The sequence below is a fragment of the Schistocerca piceifrons genome, chromosome 6 (genome assembly GCF_021461385.2).
Source record: "Schistocerca piceifrons isolate TAMUIC-IGC-003096 chromosome 6, iqSchPice1.1, whole genome shotgun sequence".
In the NCBI taxonomy this organism is placed as follows: domain Eukaryota; kingdom Metazoa; phylum Arthropoda; class Insecta; order Orthoptera; family Acrididae; genus Schistocerca; species Schistocerca piceifrons.
Window position 1 is genome coordinate 339,795,654 of NC_060143.1, and position 16,673 is coordinate 339,812,326.

Consider the following 16,673-nt stretch of genomic DNA (forward strand, 5'->3'; position numbering starts at 1 on the left):
TTGTCTGAGAGCATGAGTACCACTCCCTCTTCCTACATACCAGTATCCATGTTTTACAGAAAAAAAGTCAAAAATTACCTCTTGTTACTTTCAGCTGGAAAAGATTTTACAGACACATAGCCACATAAAATGATATTTTTAAAGAACTGTGTGCAACTGTAGTTCCATTAACAAGCTTTACACCATGACATAAGACTTACTGAACAAATCTAAACATAAAATATGACGCCATGTTAAATCACTCCTTATACTTCGAAACCACGAATCCTAATTCTGTGGGATCATAATGAAATTGCTATCATGAACCTCCAAAATAACTGTTCAGTGTTACTGTAAATTTTGCATTGGAATATCATGGTTCATACTGCAATACCCTTTATTAACTCACAAATTATTATCAATTGTAATAGCTTCACATATACTAAACTCCATACATTTACAAAGATTAAGGCGAATATAGGTTGTTCACTTTACACTCCTTCTCCAAATCACAGCTACCCTTCATTGAGAATACTACATGTTGAAAGGTGCCTGTTAGTTAACTCTTTCATATCCTTAGTGCATATTTTTCCTCTTTTCCGTAACCTGTAATATTTACGTGTTATCTATAAGATTTTGTGTTATCCAGTTCCGATAACTATCGATTCAGACACTTTCCTAAAATCTTTGCTAAACTACTGCACCAGTGGTAGGTCTTTGGTGAGTCAGTTGACCATCAACCAATGGGACTTGTTGGTGGCTAGGAAGCCATCTGAGTTTCTTGTCGAAAGAAGTCTGCCATTAATTTATTTGCTTGGTTATCATTGCAGTGCTGTACTTTGGAGTGATAAGATATGTCTTTCTCGGGAGCGATTTCTGCAAATGTGTGCTGTACTGAATAGGACCATTCTTTTATGGAGATCTATGTTATAGACCAGTCTTAAATGTGTGGAAGATGTCTGATAGTTCAATCCAATTTATATTCAGTGCTGAAGTACAGTTTAGAGTAAGGGTAGCCAGGTTTGTTTATTCGTGTTGGTCTGAGCAGTGATATCCTACCACGTGCTGACAAGCAGCGGAATAGGCTCAAAGAGACTGCGAATTATCAACGAGAGTGGTTACTGCATCATTTATCTTCATTTCATTCCTTGCGGTCTTAAGTTCTCCAGCGATAATGTTTATTGTGTGCAACGTTTTTTTTGCTCTGATGTCTTGGTACTATTTTTGTGACAATGCTATCTTGCTTGTGTTACAGTAAATGTCGGCTGGATTATCCCCACGAAGTTGTAAACTCTTTAATTTGTTCTTAATGGATAATAGATTAGTACTGAACTTAAATGTTACCAACGTATCTGCCACAAACATGTTCCCTATACACGTCTTACTTAAATGTGCCCCAGTACAGAGCCGACATCTTGTGTTGTAATTCAAGTATACCACTGTTAGTCAACTTCAGAGACCATTATTCAAATGCAGAGTGGGAACAGATTATTATTGTTCACGACAATGTCTTTGCATTCTTGTTAGTTTACTGGAGCTGTGTAAGGTGAGAATAAGTTTGATCCTGTGTCACTGGACGCTGATATGAGAAATATGTTACCACAGCCACACTCAGCTGGTACCGTTATACACCTGATCGAGTTTCATTGCTTCTGTTAAATGATCTTTCAGTTAGGTATTATTTTCATCATTACGAATTTATTTGCAGGGAGCTGGGAAACTATCCCAGCACATAGCTGAACGCTACGATCAACAACTTATCACATGTTCAAACAACCTGTTGCTTTCATGAAACTGTACGTCAATCATTACATATTAAGATATCAGGTCCTCCATTTTCAATTTCTGTTACCAAGTATTTGTGACAATGAGTGCTATGTGATCCCCTTAACGACGATTTTCCAGTCAGATAGCGTTTTAATCTTTTTCTTTCGGCATTACATATTTTAGTCTGCACATCACTTAAATATTGGGGCTTGTATTTCACTAACTATGACAGTTGTCTAAGTCATTCTAACGCACTGTATATGAGTTCACTGTAAACGCCCTTTTCAACAATGTGTCAGATTATTAGTAACAATAATATAACTTGGTAGTGAGAGAGGATAAGTTACTCTCTCACATAATTTTTGTATACAGAAAATTATAAAAGATTTAATTACAACTAGAGGCACCTTGAGCGAGACTCTATAAAGTTAACGGCCAGGGCAGACGTTGGTGGAGCCTGGTAGGGCGCTAAAAGCATGAGATATTTTTATGATTCTGAGCTCATAAAAACAGTATGTTTTCATGTACTCTTGCTGGCTTGCAGCTTCTTGTGAGTGAATGACTCATAGAATGAATGAGGTCAAGCTGGGATTTAGCCATGGGCAATCCTAATTGGCAAAGTTACCTTTTTCACATATATATCGGTTATTAGAATGAGATTCTCCGACTGTTTTCAACGATTGGTTCGTGCCACACTAAACAATACTGAAGTGAGGCACTAACCATGCAGAAATAAGCAGCAGGTAGAGGATAGTGAGAGAGGACAAGTTACTCTCCCATCTATTTGTTGCATACGGAAAAATATTAAAGATATCATTACAACCTGACGCACCTTGAGCGAGACTCTAGAAAGTTAACGGCCTGAGCGGACACTGATGGAGCCTGGTAGGGCACTACAAGCATGAGGTATTTTTATGATTCTTAGTTCATAGTAACAGCATCTTGGAAGTTGAAAGCAATTAGCAACGTGCCCATTCCTTAGTAAATCTTGCCAGACAGGTCCACAGCTCTACAGGGCAGAAAGGGCAGACCCTCATCAAGACAGGTCTCCAGCAGAACAATGCCATGCTACTTGCCGTGCCGCCAGCAGAAGGCCTGGGATGGGGTGACGGTCTGAAGCAACGCATCTACACAGTGGAGTCGTAAAATGGGCATTGTGTGCAGAGCCATGCGTAATAAGAATTCACCTGTTATGGTGTTCGCCGATAGCGCAAATAGGCCAGTCAACCACTGCCATCGGCTGACTTGGTTGTATAGGAGACCTCCGGCGTCTGAGAAACGGTTAGAGATAGAATCCTTATTACACCTCATAGCTAGGACTAACAAGCTCCAAGGCACAGGCGATTTAGATACCTTAGATACCTTTGAGATTGTATGTATCCGCTTATTGCCAAGGGAGGAGACACAACTTCCCCCTCTGCGAAAACTTAAAAAAGCCAGTAATTGGTGGTTTCTTTTTTTTCTAAAAGACGTAGGTCTCTTAACTTTTGCCCTTGTTCTACATGAGTTTGTGTTGTCGTATGGGAGAGGAGATTTAGCGCCTCTAGAGCACTGTGATTGGCTCAAGACCGGGTGATAGCGGTGTCGTTCGTGCACTTTGCGGGAAAACGGATTTTTTCTGGAGAGTTTTTAGGCACCTGGGTGCGGGACTTTGGTCTGTAAGCACTTCTGGTCGAAGCTCTGGCATGTGTGGTTGGTACTTGGGACCTGTCCTAAGACTGACTTCACTTGCGAGTAGTTTGGACTGGGGAGCCTATGCTGAAGTTCTTACTGTTCCAACAGTGACTTCAAATGTCTTGGACTACTCGTTTGCCGAGGGCGCACTTACTCGTCTTTGGTTACCAGTCATCACGTCTGGTATCCTTGTGTGCTCTGTCGTGTAAGTGAGCCAAGTTGGTCCTTAGTACGACCAGCGAGCTAGTGTGTCACACACTGAAATCTACCGTGATTTCAGGGCTCTGGTAGAGAGTAAATTGCGATCCATCTGCTTGATTTCTAGACCGTGAGATTTTTGCATTTCTTCGTGGCCATGATCGATTCACAGGTGCCGCCTCCACGTCTCCCCTCCGCCATACACCTCTCCCCAGCTGCAAGTTAAATTGCAGCATGAAGCAAACAGAGTAACCTACTGCCGCTCCGGCATTGTCAGGGCGTACAGATCTCAAACGCCACTTGCTCTCAGCAGCAACTATGTAGAGAAACTTCAGTAGATTTGATCAGTCAAAGTCTGCTCTACTTCAGATCAATTCAGATTGCTTCATCCACATTTTTATGGCCCGAGTACTTGACTCACTCCTCTAGTTAAACTATCTCTGCCAGCCAGGATCCTTGGCCAGTGTAGTCTTAAATCACCTGTTAGATGAATACTGTATTCAATCAATAACATTTTTAGTATATTTATGTCTGAAACCTCCTGGCAGATTAAAACTGTGTGCCGTACCGAGACTCGAACTCGGGGCCTTTGCCTTCCGCAGGCAAGTGCTCTACCACTGAGCTACCCTAGCACGACTTACGCCCAGTCCTCACATCTTTACTTCTGCTAGTATCTTGTCTCTTACCTTCCAAACTTTACCGAAGCTCTCCTGCGAAACTTGCAGAACTGGCATTCCTGAAAGAAAGGATATTGCGGAGACGTGAGTCGTGCTTGGGTAGCTCAGATGGTAGAACACTTGCCCGCGGAAGGCAAATGTCCCGAATTCGAGTCTTGGTCCGGCACACAGTCTTAATCTGCCAGGAAGTTTCATATCAGCGCACACTCCACTGCAAAGTGAAAATCTCATTCGGGATCATTTATGTCTGTTTTGGTAAAATAAATGTTGTTGGTATACTAACCTTTGCATACATTCTGGATCATTTAAACAGTCCCACCAGGGTTGCCTTTCAGATAGTTTGCTAATTACATTTATTAATGTTTTTTGTGGCATGGATACACAACCGTATGTAATAATTGTGTGTAAACTGTAGGTATGAAGAGTTTCATTGGATAAACATTTCAAAGTTCTGTCTAACTTATGAGATTATTTTTCTTCTCATTAATGAGACCTTCAATCTGCCCTAAACGAAGTGCTGTCCTTTGCCCAGCAGCTCGTTCTTGGATAGAGGAATCCTACAACGTGACTGGTAATTCACTCTCAAAAATTTTATTTCAGATTCCGTTACAAGGAATGAAGCAAAGCGCCATTGCCGACATGGAACACATGTCTTATCAATAATGCGAGATGTGCGTTAGAACCTCCCACTGAGATCTTTCTTTTGCTGAGATCATCCGTTGCAAACCATCCGTTTATTAGAAATACCTTTCGTAAGAGCACCGAGACTGTGTTCTTATTTTCAGGAAATATAATTTATGAAGTGTGTTGGGACACTTTTTTCCTCGTAATGTAGCCTGATAACGTCAGTGTTACCTTTATTTGGACGTCTTTTATTTTGTATGTTAGACCAAATCGATATGGATGATTCAGAGTTCGGTATGATTCTGTTGAGTTTTATGCAAGCATTCAGTAGTGTCAACCCAGTGCCTACCTCCTATGCCGGCCTGCTGTCCAATCTGAATACATTTTTAGAAGAGTCGCGCGCTTGAAAAATCCAGTGAAGTATCAGCAGTGTCCTTCCGTCATCTTTTATTGTGTCCTCTTTTGGTTCAGTGGCGAAGAAAATAATATGATTCAGTGAAGCGTATTACATAATAGTGAAGGTGGTACATAGTTATCCTTAGCGCAATGAGTTCAAGCAGAACTTAGAGTGTCCTACATAATGCTCAGTGTTGTCTTGATTGAAGCACAATGTTGTTTGTCTCTTCTAGTCGTCCTTGAAGTTTCGAAGAATGGCGAAATAAGAGTAAGACACGTTCATAATCTGTGAAGAAAGGAAACATATATTTCGTTAGACATCTAGTCCATCAACATTCTACCATTTACATGTTTAACGTAATAAAAATAACCACAACCAGTAACACACATGATTCTAAGTTTATTATTAATTTATCAGCTACTCCACTGCCTTCAACTTAGTATATTTGGAGGGCAAGATGTATGGATAAAGTCATGGACTGTGGGAAAACTGGAAAAATGAAGGTAATTTAGTAATTTGAGATGTTGTGTGATACAAGGATACTGAAAATGAAGTGCCCTTATTTGACAGGAATTGCGGCGGTTTCCATGAGAAATGGCAAAGTTAGATATGTGGTAAGAGTTAACTAGATGATTTGCAGATGGCACATGCCAACTAAGTAAGGATTCGGAACTTAACCTTAAAGGGACACTGCTCAAACGATAGCTGAACCGGCCCACAAATATTTCACAGCTAACAGGGTAAGTATCAGTCTCATAAAGGTTCATATTATGCGATTATAAATATGGAATACACACAAAAGACTGTGTAGTATTCCTTTACAAGGAAATGTACACTATTAAGGCATGATGTAACTTGAAAGTATTTTAGTCCAAAGCCCATGATATTCCTGCAAATTCTAATGGATCTTTCAGACTGTGGTCTCTTACCAATAATTTTATGCTAACACAGGTTTCTCTTGCAACTATCTTCCACAATCAAACATAAAGTATTGAAAGACAGAAAACAACACAAACTGCGATTGTTATACTAGTAACTGTTTTATTACAAACTTCATTACAACTTCACATGCTTTGTACTGTCACATTTTCAAGACATGATTTTGTTTGTGAAGTCAGAATGGAGTAACTGTATTAAAACGTAACCGAGACCGTTAATTCTCCAGTTAATTCAGATATCAAACGTACCAACGTCCAGCAAATGTCAAAGTGACCTTATTTGAAACTTTCGGCTTATTCATCGGGTATTAACTGTCTAACATATCGAAACTAACTGAAAGAACACTTTAGATATAAATGTATTTAAATTTCGCAGTTTTTGAGCATATTACAACGCATAACAAGTTGTACGAGAAACGGGTTCCAAGTTTTAACGCACGTGCCGAGTTACAAGTAATTATTTGATAATGGTAGGTACAACTCCACTGATTTGAGTTTTTTTTTTTTTTTTTTTTTTTGTACCTATAACGCCCAAAGACGCAGCTCAAGGTCGGGCCTGTGATGCGTGCCATCTCTAGACCAATAATTTGACTTAAACGGTGAGAAATTCCACATCACTGCAAAATGGCACGTGTCGACGTCGTTCATCGTGACACCTCTTAGTCAATTATATGACTTAAAAATGACATGAAAATCAAGACCACATCAAACTGGCACATGTTAACGTCACCCCATCCCTTGCCATTCTCCCTTTCCCATGCCTCTAGACTAATTGTTTTCGTTAAATATGGCGGGAAAAATTAAACAGGTGAGTGTTGTCATGGTTGAAAAGATGAGAGCTGCCATATTTATCCCCCTCTCGTCTCTTCCTTTTCTCTCTCTCACTAGACCAATTGCATGGTGGATTTCACTCGTTTTCCGTTCACCATAGTGAAAGATTCAGCATTATGAAGTGTCATCAGAAATCAGCCACTAACCCAACATCAAACAAAAAAAAGTGTCTTATCTGTATTATCATCCAGTGTAGGGCCCCCCCTCATAGCAGTGCATTGGCGATATATCTACGTAACGTACATGATGTATCATCACTACTATCTGATATAGCTAGAGAATCATATACAGATTTGCACTGTATCTGTATCCATGTTAGCTCAAACTGAAATAAGATGAAGTTCTGATCTCTCGAAACTGAGTCATCAGGTTCGGCGAATCAAGGTACAGGTTTTATTGTAAATAAGAAAAAGAAGAACAAGATTAATACAAAAGTATTTCTGGTTTATTGACAACGTTTTTTGTTTGTTTGGTGACACTTTTAATTGCAAACTATATGCATTTCCTTTAATGAGTAAAACTATTTGTACAGTATGTACATAGATGGTTTTTTTGTTTTTTCTACCCTACTAATAGAGACTAGTATCAATGGAATAAACTAATACATACTCTAAAAAAGAATACACGTTTCCCATGACAATGTGTTCTCAGTCGATATAATATTAGAGTGAGATAGATTTTTTTGATACAATTGTCATTTGTTGCCATGTCTTTCTCTGATAATGGAATTTTCATTTTTATGTGGGAAACCAATAAAATATGATATCAATATTGCAGACTGAGACAAGTAGCAGCGGCAGGGGAAAACCTGTATACGCAGGTAACTCGTTCACACACATATGTATATCAACTCACACATACCTAATGTGCAATTACTCCATACACACGCACACACACACACACACACACACACACACACACACACACACCACAGATATACAGACACCTATTTACAACATCATAAACAGTTTCTACAATTTTGCATACACTCACACATTTTCGAAATTAAAAACAGCAAGAGAATACATCCACTCTTCCTCTGTTACCTGAGTGAATAGTGTGAGTATGGGAAGGTCTCAGGTCTATCCTTACAAAGGTACTGTTTGTTGACACCTGGTAGATACTCCTTCCAATCACCCTTTGTGAACGCCATAGAGGTCACATGATGCATATCCTTCACCTGCCTTTGGATGACACCTGTGGCTAAATAGTATCTGTACACACTTTTTCTGAAGCCTACAAACTCCGCAATCTGCGACCATTCGCCTCGTCTTTCACTAGGCTGATAACCTTAGTGCTCTGAGGCATTATTACATAAAGATTATTGGTAATGGCCACATATCCAGACATGTCGAATCTGTTGGGGTTGCACTTTCTTACATTTCATTGATTATATTCTTCCCCAAATAGATGAAACTGATTAACTATATGCACAGAAGTATCTGCACCACCATGCAGTCACTACTTGTAATCTTCGATCATGAAGCCTTTGAGGTCGCAATATGCACACTCTCATCCCATCTATATCCACAACCCATTCGCCTAGTATTTCGTTAGGCTGATAACCTTCATATTCGTAGGTGTTATGCTATAGTGATTACTGACTGCATATCCTGAAGTGTTGAATGTGTCAGAACAGTATATAATTTATAATATTGATTAGAGCCTTTCATGCATTAGATGGGGGTCTGAATCCATATAAAGTAATTTCCAATCAACGAAGTTTGGCTAGACAAACTCAAAATGGAATCGGTACATAAGGACTTTCGATAGCTCCAAAAACACATACTCCAGAGCAATACATAGCGCAGCTGCCTCCAACTAGTTCTATTCCCAAACTGAACCACAGACTCATCCCAAAATGTTGCCCCATCATGTAGCATTACCCCAGACTGGAATGTCAAGCTGATCAGCCTGGAACTTTGACTGCACATTTTCCATACCCTGTGGCACTGACTTAGTCTGGTCCATGTACTGGACATTTATAGTGGCCATGGCCACACACCACAGGACGTTTGGCATACCCTGGCATGTCGATGTCATGGCTGGCAGCTACATATACCTACCAACTGACTAGCTGTTGCATCTCTTTTACCTGTCCTACTACTACTATTTAGGACAGCACCAGGTTAGTGAAATGTCTGCCTTGAGCCATTCTCGATTTGGAAGAGCATCTGATGATAGTATCTCATATACCCTTTTCGATAACTGTACTGCCAGTTGCGAATAGCTCATCCATTTCCTAGATGTATATCCACCAGTTGTGAAAAGAGAACTCCTTAAAATTATCCTTGTTAGTAAATGCTAAACTGTTTTATGGTGTGATATAACACATTTCCCGAAAAAAAATACAGGAAGATGTGAAAGTGAAGACCATTGATCTTCTTTATCTTGGGGAGGGGGGGGGGATTTAGTGTGATACTGGGATTTAATCAATTGTTATGTGGTTCCAAGGCTTCACCTCGAGAGTCATAGAGGACTAATTTTCTGATAAGCAGAAATGGGGGAGGGAAGGGCCTGGTAAGGCACTCAGGTATATACTTCATTGTCCACTCACCACTAAATATGGGAGGAATGGGTTCAGTTATAGCCCATAGCAAAAGAAAGGGTCTGTATTCGTGTCCAAGGACAACTAATTTTGCTTTTCATGGTAACATGTGCCTTACAAAAGAAATCATTCAAAATATACAGAATGTCTGGGTAAGCCAATGAGTTTAAAGTTTCTGGTTATTATAATTGTGATAGTATCTTCTTCCCCATTAAACTTGAAGATGTACCTGAATATGAAAGGCAGAACCTGGATATATCAGTTCACATTTATGGCCTGGAGAAAGCAGAAGAAGAAAGCAAGCTGAAGGACAAGAACATAATGTGCAGAAAAAGAAAGAGATAAAACACAAAATCGTCAGATCCTTTCACTTTTACCAAGTATCCAGTCAGCATAAGCAGCATGTAGATGTGTCGTTTTTCTCCCAGGGGAGACACAACAATACACCTGGATCAAAATCATATACCACCTACATTCCACACAGTAGCGGAAACATGAAAGTGTACAGAATTATTGCTGTTAATTCCTCAACTTGTTTACTTTGAGTGAGTATTCAACAAAGCATTTCATCGATTGCGCTACATAGAAACTATTACATGTTGAAATACTCACCGAAGCAGACAAGTTCTTAAAGTTTAAGCAAGCCCAGTATCAGGAACATTGCCCCTTTTGTAATATGGGTATACACTGGCTCTCAGTGCCTCCTAACTCCTATGACACAATGTGGGGTTGATACCACTGCCACCCAGAGTACCATCACAGAGAGGCATGTACCATACATGGTGGTATACCAGGCTATATCCGTAAGTGACTCAAATATCGTTTTTTACATAAGGGATAATCCTGCAAGATGATCGCTTCTGGGATCGAGCTACTTGCAAATCATGTTGATTGCATTCATTGCGCCAACATTCCCATGACCAAATAGAAAGAGAATGATGCACTGCACAAAAAAGCGTTTTACTGTCATATATGTGGGCTGCCATTAGATAGAAATGCAGAAATTCCATACAGAGACAATTGACATCTAATAGCAAAGTTCGACAGGGCAGTCCATAATGTATGCAGCTGGAACCCCACCTGCCATAGCATACGCCTTTCTTTCCGCAAAAACTGAGTTGGTATGATGCTCACTTCCTTATTCATCATTTGTGTGACTATAGTTTGGCAAATGATGAGGTCAGTATCTTTCCTGGGAGTGTTATTAAGTATATCTCGTTCACCAAAGAAATAATGCTGAGAGTCAGGCTCCACTTGATAGACTCACTTAGCTTTATATATGCACCACTCCAGAAACTTGCTGAGAATGTGCATCAATAGGTCACTACACATCACTCGAGTTACACTTCCAGATGACTATAAGTTCCAAGTTGACTATGGAAGAGACTTCTTTCGTATTTATGAACAACGCAGTTTTAAGCAAATAAACGGGACCACTACGAAAGTAACATTGTTTGCAGTTGGAAGAGGCTTTACGGTGCAAGGGATTATACTGCTGGGCAAAATTTAAGTGGGACACTGTCTGCCATCAAGGACATGCTACCATGGAGAGTTCACGAAATCAGAAGTGTTTACGAGAACTTTCCATAGCGATAGGGGTATATTAGACATATCGAAACTCCATATATCCATGTTACGTTACGAGCTTGCAAAACTCATTCATTTTGTAAATCGAAAGCTACTTTATATGGATACAGGCACATTCATCTACAGAGTAAATGGGTGTGATGTATACGAAATAATAAGGTGCTACCTAGACAGATTCGATACATCTAGGTATGTGGCACATAATCTTTACATCATACATCCTCAGAAAACCAAAGTTACTGGTCTAATGAAAGATGAGGCGAATAGGTTGCTGATTGTGGAGTTTGTAGGCTGTGGACATGCTGACACCTGGTCATATTTCCCATAGTTGATACGGACTGGTAAACCAAGGTTTTGACACTTACTTTGAAAAACATAAAAAATAACTTTTTCTTTAGACGTAATCTCCTTCCAACATTGACATATCATCTTGTGTACTTTTCAATCTCAATCGCGTTAGCACAAGTGTTACATCAGAATCAGTTCTAATCACTTCCCTTAAATTCAGTAGTTAAACAGTGTAATGTAAATAAGGTTTTCAGAACAAGAAAACAAACTTGTGACAACACAGTCTATAAATTCTTACAGATACTAACATACGTCATAAAAATCATTTCTTTAAATTAAGAATACCTTACCGTAAGTCATCAGACTAACCCATTACGGAAATGATGACGCGAATATCTTAGTTTCCAAACTTTTGTAACATTAATAAAACACATCGAATCATCATATGTAAGTAGCTTGTAATATCATAACGAATAAAACTGTATCAAATCTTAAACAAATCAACTTAACGAAATTTTTGCACAAGAGACAGGAGAACTCTGAAAGAAGAATAACATCCTTCACAAATAGTAAAAATATAATACACTGAAAATCAACGAGATTTGCTAAATCGACAGCAGCTCTTTTCCATACGCCTTCCAAACACAATCTGAGAATCTTGCTAGATGGTGGCACACTTACATTACTCATTCATAACAACACAACCTGGTTTCGTAGCATGGTGATCCCTTTTATGCATATGAACACATTGTCTCTTGTCAAATGCTGATCGTGTACTCAATACTTTAAAGAAAGCCCAGCAGGGATTAACACACACACAGAGTTAACAGTTGTTCTAGAGGCAGTGAGCTTGAAATGCCATCTCCAAGATGAAAAATGAATACCCATAAATCAGAGAGGCTGTACCAACTTTGATCCACTACTCAGGCAAACTTTATTATTAAATTATGGAGATTCTAATTACAATTTGAAATGTATATATTGTAATTTCTATGGGAATGTAAGCTCACTGGACAAAATACTATTCACCCACTTAAAATCGACCGCCAGTGCACAGCACTGCACTACAAATGATATTGCTAGAATCGTTGGTCTGTGAACCAACGCACACCGTCCCACAGGTCGACAATGAATCGTGTACCATTCACCGGCAGGTTACATAGAATCAATATATTCAGCATCTTATGCTGAAATAAGACATGGAGTAAGTGACCAGTGACCTTACATGGTGTTTGTTTCTTCAACTAAAAATTACAAGTGTAAGAAAGGATACTGGTGACGGTTTCTACATGCTGCCACTTACGCCTCCGTCACGGCCCAAACTAAGTTGTAACCTTTTGGAAAGGGACATCACGTTCAATGTCAGTGTGGAAGCACTGTAGAAAAGTATTTCCTTCATTTAGTATAAATTGGAGTATACTGAATCAACTAGTGCTCATTAACATCCTGCTTTAAGCGGAAATCGAATCGAGTCTATATGTATAGCAGTTATCACGTTACAGATAACTCTAACCCGACGTGTATACTTATCCATTGACCATCACACTACCCAGTGCTCAAAAGAAGGAAGGAAAGGCATTCACAACATTATCAGACACACAGAAAAAAGCGAATGAAAGAAAAGCCACGACCATGAATCGAACACAGACTAGCAACCTGTCAATCTAATGGCCTAATGCCTTGAACACTTAAAAAAATTGTGCAGCCAAAAACAAAATGTAGACTAGCAACCCAGCAAACCAATGCGTTGATGGCTCTTTTCTTAATACACCCATCTCTTCACCACACTCTCCTTCAAATGCCATATATACGAAACAATATATTCAATGTTGAATGTTTCATAAGTGGTGGTCAATATTCAGCGATATGACAGGAATGGTCATTCGACACAAAAAAGTCAAGTAAACAAGGTTTCTAAAACGCATACCTTAAGAGCTATGAGCAATTCTTGATTTTTGACACTGTGAAGCAAACCTCTTCTACTGCAGGCTCTTTGCTTTCCATATCTTGGGAGGTGGTAGTATGGACGAAAATAAGAAAAAAATGTCCAGTAAACATGTGCTCTAAAATGCATACCTTAGGAGCTATGAGCACTTATTATTCTTCCGTACTTTGAAACACAATTATTCTAATGAACAAGTGCTCATAACGTTTAAGGTATGCATTTTAGAGCACATGCTTACAGGACTTTTTCCATGTTTTGGTCCATACTACCACTTCCCAAAGTATGGGAAGCAAAGAGCTTGCAGTAAAAGAGAGCTGTATCACAGTATCAGAGATCAACAATTGCTCATAGCTCTTACAGTATGCATTTACGTGCCCTGTCTGTCTGAGATTTTGCCCACCACACCTATAATACCTTTACGTCGCCCTCCCAACTTCCGCAGTATTCTTGTCAGACCCCACGCGTCTTCTGCAATCTTCTCCCTACTCTATGCCTCCTAAACCTGTGACCATCCCCGCTGCAAGACTTTCCATATGCACCTTCCTGTCACCTCCTACACCAGCCCTGTAACTAGAAAAACATATACTGTGAGTGCACGCTGTGCAACAAGATATTGTGTGTTGCCGGTACAACATGACATCCGTGACCTTGGTGCCTGTTTCACCACGTGTGCCATATAGTTTCTTTCCCCAGACACCAGTTTCTCAGAACTCCACAGGTGGGAACTGGTGTTGCAACATGCACTTGGTTCTCCCCACCCACTTGGTCATAATTTAGGTTCAATATTTTTGTCTCGACATTTCTTCACAGTAACTATTCCTTTCTTCACTCCATTTTAGTTTTCTATGTCTTTCACTTTCTGATCTGCCTACTTTTCACCATCACCCTTCTAGCTCTGTCTCGTACAATACACTTAATTGCAGTGCATTGAGAAGTATCTATTTTTTATGTCCTGATGGAGGGTAGTTTTGGAGACGTGTGTCCATTTTCAAACCATCCATACGGTACGTAAGACAAATACAGGCGATAGCCCATGTACAGAAACTGCCCCTGCAGTAATCAAAGCGGTATATGACCGACGTAATAGCAAAAATACACCACCTAGAACGGAGGTCTCTACTGTCGGTCCTAAGTGGAGTACTTTTGCTGTTACGTCGGCCATATACCGCTTTGAATACTGCAGGGGCAGTTCCTGTACTTGGGCTATCGCTTGTATTTGTCACACATACATCACGGATGGTTTTAAAATGAACACAGGTGTCTGAAACTAGTCAGCATCAATAAATGAAAAATATATACTTGTCAATGTTACTTATGACTGAGCTGTAACCATTTATTTCAATTACAAGACAAGTTGCGGACCTATTTTTCACCTGCAGCAAGCTGCAAGTTCATATAATATACTTAGTTTTTCGCTCTTATTAACTCATTAGTGATGTATTCGCAGTAATCTCTGTCTTGTATATTTCCCTCTCTTCCACCTTTAAGCTCTCAGGTTTTCAAATCTCGCATGGTGCTGTCCCCAACAATCAGTCTTTCCTTCTCATCATCCCGGTCGGTGTCCCACCTGACCCGTAGTTTTTGGTGGCTTTTCCGAACTCTACCCATTTTCCTTCAACCCTCTTCCTTCCCCTTCAGCTCCGAAAGCCTGAGCACGTAATAGCTTTTATATGTGTGTTTTCCTGCCGCCGTTTGTTGAGTAGATTTTTTATCTATGCGATTACATTATGTTTTCAAACTTTTTTCCTATATATAACAGGACACAATAGGCGAAATAGCTTTCCAAAGATAGAAATGGTAACAAGTAAGGATCATAAAACCCTATAGGACATCTCTAGCGGACAAGGGCCACTGCCAGTGACCACCTTAACTAAACCCCTGTCTGGTAAACGTCCCGAAATCGCGACAATTGCCAGGTGTCTCAGTGTGCAGTAAGCGTGTACTGTTGAAACATCATCGCCTCCCACACTAGCAACAATAAAATATACAGAAAATGAGAAATTAGCCGTACCATGGAATGAGTCTTCGACTTCTGAAAGAAGGAGGAATCCAGCTTCAGGATAACTTCGGTGGTGTAAGCAGTGACAGAAGTCCTGGTGAGAAAAGCATGTTGATTCCACAGCCGGGTGAACAGTGCATGTAAATCGATGCCGAGTCGTGTCCAAGGAACCACATCGACAACACATAGCCAAGTCACTACTTCTAATTCGATGTTCATTAGTAGGTAATAAGTACTTAATGACCTTGTGACAAGAGGAAGCCAATCCATCGTGTGACTCGGGAGACAGATGTTGCTTCACACTGGAGTGATACGTCTAGATAGTGATACGTCTAGATAGACTCTGACAGCATCCTGTCTGATCACCTGCATTCATTCATGTACGAGGCGCGTTTTTTTTTTTTTTTTTTTTTTAAGTAAGGTCCGTTTTGTTGTAGACACTAGTAGTTCGCGCGCATACCGCAAGGAGCGCCTGCATCGTGTGCCGGCATGCCTCGGGAACAACTGTGCTCAGTTTCAGCTCTGTAACTAATCTGTACGGTTCTGTTCTGTGCTTTCAACATGTTTAAGGCTATCAACTCGCGTGTGAGGTTCGCTCAGAGATACGGTTTTTGTTAGCAATGAACCTGTCTGGTGCAGAAATTCATCGACAGATTTGAGAAGTGTACAGTGATACTGTTATGAGTGAAAGCAAAGTGCGTAAGTGGGTACGAGAATTCAAAGATGTCCATGACAACGTCCATCATGAGGACCGCTCCGGTCGCCCTTCTCTGATTACAGACGATTTGGTGGCTTCAGTTGAAGCGAGGATTTGTGAGAACAGGCGCTTCACAATAACAGGTCTCTCAAACGGATTTCGTGACAATGTTTGTCAGCACCTAAAGTTTAGGAAACTGTGCTACCGTTGAGTCCCGAAACTCCTAACAAAGGACCAAAAATCCCAAAGATTTAAGTGTGCGATGAAGTTCTTGACTCGTTATCACGAAGAAGGTGACGGCATCTTCAGTCAGATCGTAACCAGAGACGAAACATGGCTTTCGCATATCACGCCCAAATCAAAGCAACAGAGCATGGAATGGATACACACACACTCGCCTGTAAAGGTGAAGGCCAAACAGACTCTGTCCGAGAGCAAAATCATGCCGTCGGTGTTGTGGGATAGGCATGATGTTTCTTTGGTCGACTTCATGCAACTAGAAACCATTATCAATGCAGAAGTAT